Source organism: Eufriesea mexicana, unplaced genomic scaffold (genome assembly GCF_001483705.2).
Source record: "Eufriesea mexicana isolate 0111107269 unplaced genomic scaffold, ASM148370v2 scaffold2665, whole genome shotgun sequence".
Lineage (NCBI taxonomy): Eukaryota > Metazoa > Arthropoda > Insecta > Hymenoptera > Apidae > Eufriesea > Eufriesea mexicana.
In genome coordinates this window covers 351-5,913 of record NW_016910743.1, presented here as the reverse complement: position 1 = coordinate 5,913, position 5,563 = coordinate 351, and positions in this window count along the sequence as shown.

Genomic DNA, 5,563 nt, shown 5'->3' with positions numbered 1-5,563 from the left:
CCTTAATTTCTTTAACAAAATTAAATTCCGACGTGTCACAAACATCTCCAAAAATATTTTCTCACGAATATAAGAAAAGTACAGCATCCATAAACTTGTAGTTGGTCATTGAAATCTACTAGAATCTACGAAATGTCATTGACATCTACTAAATTAAATCCTTTACTTCTTTAACAAAATTAAATTTCGAATTGTCACAAACATCTCTAAAAATATTTTCTCACGGATATAAGAAGAGTGAAACATCGATAAAGTTATAGTTGATCATTGAGATATTCAAGAAATATATTTCTTTCACGATTAAATAATTAATACACATTTCCCTTCTTCCCTCTACTAAATTAAATCCTTTATTTCTTTAACGAAATTAAATTTCAAATTGTCGCAAACATTTCCAAAAATATTTTCTCACGAATATAAGAAATGTGCAGCATCGATAAAATTATAGTTGGTCCTTGAAATATTCAAGAAATATATTTCTTCCACGATTCAATAATTAATACACATTTCTCTTTTTCCCTCTACTAAATTAAATCCTTTATTTCTTTAACAAAATTAAATTTCGAATTGTCACAAACATCTCTAAAAATATTTTCTCAACTTGCAGAAAAATTTCAAAATATTTCGAAGTCGTGTCTCCTTATAAATCCGCTAAAATTCCACCATTCCACCATCTAAAAAAATCCATCATTTATTTCGCAAAATTGAATTTCGAGAAACATTTTCTCGCGTCTATAATTTCATAATCTTAAACCCACTTTCAATTATGACCATAATTTCCCCCCATATAACTGCCATAACATTTCCTCATAAATAGCTCGTTACACGGCCTACCAAGCTGACCCACAAAAAAGTTCCCTTGGAAGCAGGCAATATTCATTTTCACCCTCGTCCGTGCTTTCAATTTCCGGTGGCGCGGCTTGTGAAGCCAGCAACGGGACGAATCTGTGGCTTGGTACAGACACCTGCGGGATTTTGACAAACGCGTATCACGGCCAGTAGCAGTTTATCGATCCTGTCCTAATAAGACGCAAGCACGAGCGAAACGAGGCTCGCCTGTACGAACGACAGGCCATGTAGACGCGTATAGGGCGTGGAAAAAAGCGGTTGGTAGGGTAGGATAGAGCTGATTAACGCGCCGTCTTGTGCCATCCACCTACCCACGTCTCTGGCGGGCTGATTGGGGGCGATAAGCAGTTTATGAAGCAGCTCGGCCAAGAATAATAGATTAGCAAAAGTCTGAGGCGCGAGAAGATGGTAGAGAAAGAGGACGAGATGGGGATAAGGCTGGAACGAGATGAGAGAAGACGATCAGGGGCCAGGAGAGGAGAATGCAGTAAACAATGATGGGTAGCCTCCCGCGTCCAGTAACTGCCGCGATACTCCAGCATGGGAGCTCATTAGGGGGGTCTCGCGTGAGCGCATCCACCTATACTTGATTGCATTATAATATGGCCTGATCCCTCCCTGTGGCTCGTCAAGTGGTTCTATTGCTAGCAGCAACATCGACGCCACGTATGATCTCTTTATACGCGTATTTGTCCAGCAGCATGTCAACGTGTGCGCGCCTTTGACCACGTCCCATCGAATTTTCATGACCCAGCGTGACAGAGAGGTAAGACGCGTTGTTTGAGTCTTCTGCTGGACTATGTCTGGCGTAACCACGTCTGCTGGATAACCCGACTGACCGTACACATAACCACCAGGCGGCCTATTGCATGATGTAGCACGTGCACTTTCTGTTTTATAGCAATGCTAGGATTCTTAGACTAGATTAATGCGGTTCGGATTAAGTTCTGGGCCTTAGGAAAATTTCCCAAGATTACACCCGTTATTATGGTATAAGAAGCTGGTTAATGTTGCTTTATACGTCAGAAATACGTATTAGAGGAGATGATTACTTCCTGCGTGAATGTGTTGATTTCTCAGGCTTTGATGGCGAGGCACGGGGATGGAAGAAAAATTGGATAAAGAGGGAAAAATCGCGTAAGTAGTTCCACCTGGTAATGGGAATAATCCAAGTAGGATGGATGCTGTTGGAGATCCATTTGTTCGACTGGAACGTGATATATAAGCTAGTTAACGAAACTCAGGCAACCAGTTGATTAATATTCATGTTTTATTGACTAGCATTTAACAGCCACCTGCTGCTAAATGATGCTTTCCTGCTTAGAAGCTTCATTAAAAATTAGATGTAATTCATATGTAAAGCAGGATCTGATAAGCATGACAGAATGCATATTAAACATCGTGTAACAATTTAAATCTCTGACATAGTCTGTAGGCATGGAATACAAAGTAGCTACTTCTGGGCTACCCGTTTTGTAACTTAACGCGTTAACAGCGACAGAAATTGCGTTGGGCCCTTTTACGGCTGGGACCAGGCTAGATAAATCAATCATCGGTGAACCGTGAAAATTAGAATTCCTTGTATTTGTTACGAGGCACGTAAACTTTCAATAGCTTCGCTAATGTCGTGACTCATCAGGAAGCTTGTAGTAGAATGTTACGCATTTACGTTTATCAGTTAGAATCTAGGTACCATGAAGTATTTGACTTTACCAGCAACGGACATCTTAACTTCCCTTTTGAAAGGTGGTTATATCAAATCCACTCGACGACTGGTCAAACTGACAAAGTTAACCACAGAACGAACCGAATAATCTATTAAATGAACAAAAATAAATTAATACGTTAAATTTTTGGGTCTTCAATTAGACTATGGTTATAAATTCACTTTAGGACCACAATAATAACAATAACGATAATAATAACTCGACAGTAATGATAATACTCAATAATCATTAGGGAACATAGTGAAGAAGATACCTAGGTACTAACGAAAGTAAAGCAAAGGATTTAAACTATATTTGCCATGTTAATTAAGAATATACCACCATTATTAGCTATCGAATTCTCAGCTTTCTCTGTAAAATATTAATTTCAAAGCGTGACAGTGAGAAGGAAACTAGTCCAACACTTTTGACACTATCCGCACTCAAATGGTCCAATATGGAAGATGAAGCTGATCAGATACGAATATCAGAAGACACTGCATAATGATAGAGAAGGATATTAAAGAATCGATCAAGTTATGATAAAAGGCCGAAAGCGAAGTGATCAAAGCGATAAAATTAAAGGCAGGATTTTTCCTTGGAAGCACAAAGGTGATCGCACGACCATGGCAGGGTTTAGCGTTAATTACTGGTCCCTGGCGTCTGGCTAGCTCAAGATCTCAGGAAAATTACAGTCGCGAGTGTACTAACAAACAACGAGGTGAAATTGACAAATTGCGCGAGGTAAGAACCATCAAACAATCACGCCGTGTATAATAATGCAATCACTTTAATGTACTTTGTTGTCCATATCCCGACGCAGAAACTAAAGTGTCGTTTAACATTCGTCGCCGGGGGCCAAAGGCAGTTAGAGGCAGAACCGGCGTAGCCTGGCCGACAAATTATGAGTAATAGCTGTAGAATTGAAAGCTAGAGAATATTTTGCGGTAATCCAACGGCCGAGGGAGCGGAATCCATCACGGAGGTGTCTACGAGCGGTCTCATAACCAGGCGGCTAGCAGGATGGTGGATTGCATGCGAAATACCGCGTTTGTCGAGGAATTGCCAGCGAAACGAATAACAGGTGGAGGGCGCGGTGGAAGAGGCGGGTGGGTGGCGAAAGAAGAGGCGTGATAAAGAAAAGGGCCAATGTACGTCGGCCTCGATGCGTCTTCGTGTACGCGACAGCAGAAGAGGACGTAGGAAAAAGGAGCAACTGGCAGAAAGGAAGAAAAGAGTGGGATCGAGTGGGAGAAAAGGAGCCCACGAGCGTGCTTTTCTTGTCGCCTACATTCACGTGTCATCAGTCACGCGAGTAATGAGTGTCGGAAATACAAGGTTTCTTGAGTCAAACGGGGCTTTGGACCTACTCTTCTCGCTCGCGCTCCCTCTGCCGCCCAGCTGCTCCCCTTTCTCTCGTATTTATCTCGCCGTTCTCTCCTTCTGCCAGGCGAACTTCTCCACGCTATTTATTATGGTCTGTACGTGCATACGTGCACGGAAAGTAAAGCGCACGTCTTCGGGACGACATCAACGTACCAGGGTACGTACTTACGTACAGGGAGATGTTCGTCATATCTCGCGTAAGGATCTACTTGGGATGACTTCACCCGCTGCGTACTCATTCGTGCTTGACATAGCGACGCCTACTGAAAGACAAATGGCTAGATGAGCGAACGGATACGAATAGTCACACCGTACACTATTTTCGCGACAGCCACCAACGTTCGAGATAAATGACGAGACAGTTTCGAGAATCGAGGCACCGCGGATCCGTCGTTCCACCGTGAGCTAGCTCAGCCATGGAACGCATTCATAACGTTAACGATACCTCCGTTCCACCGGCCATGTTGTCACGCCAGCCGATCCGCGCGTCAATCTGCAACGAAAGTAGCCCGGTGACTAATGAGGAGCAGTTGGCTCTGAGATTTTCACCCGGTGACGATCAGCGAGAATACAATTTGCGTCTGTTATGTCTATTGTGGCTATGCTGCAAGCTTCGGTGTTTGAATTAGTAGAGAGGTACGAGGGTTTTTAAGATGACACTTTCTCAGCTGGTAACGATGGACGAGAATTTAATTATGGTTTACGTTTGTTGCAGATGTGACGGAAATTTTGGTATTTGAATTAATAAGGAGATACGAGGATTTGGATAGGGTAGTTTCAAGATTGGTATTTTTGTAAGAGCTATTGATCATGAGTGGTGGTAATCCAAGTTCGATCAACTGTATCTACTAGAGGCACAGTAGGAGTTCTGGTGTCTGAGATGACAGGGAAATGCGAAGACTTGGATGCAAAAATGTTTGAGCTGACATATTTAACTATTGACAGTGATTTGGAATAATTGAAATCTAATATATTGATTTTGCCGACAGTATAGTCGAAGCTTCAGGATCTATCGTTTACATAGTAATTAGAGTAATAAGAGCACAAGTTCGATCAACTATGTCTGCTACAGGTATAGTACGAGCTCTAATATCTTGCATGACAAGGAAATACGAAGATTGGGATAGAAAAATGATTGATCTGACATATTTAACTAATCACAATGAATTGAAATAATTGAAATTTGGTATACTGATTTTATCGACAGTACAGTGGAAGCTTCTGGATCTAACATTTACATAGTAATTAGAGTAATAAGAGCACAAGTTCGATCAACTATGTCTGCTACAGGTATAGTACGAGCTCTAATATCTTGCATGACAAGGAAATACGAAGATTGGGATAGAAAAATGATTGATCTGACATATTTAACTAATCACAATGAATTGGAATAATTGAAATTTGGTATACTGATTTTGCCGACAGTACAGTGGAAGCTTCTGGATCTAACATTTACATAGTAATTAGAGTAATAAGAGCACAAGTTCGATCAACTATGTCTGCTACAGGTATAGTACGAGCTCTAATATCTTGCATGACAAGGAAATACGAAGATTGGGATAGAAAAATGATTGATCTGACATATTTAACTAATCACAATGAATTGGAATAATTGAAATTTG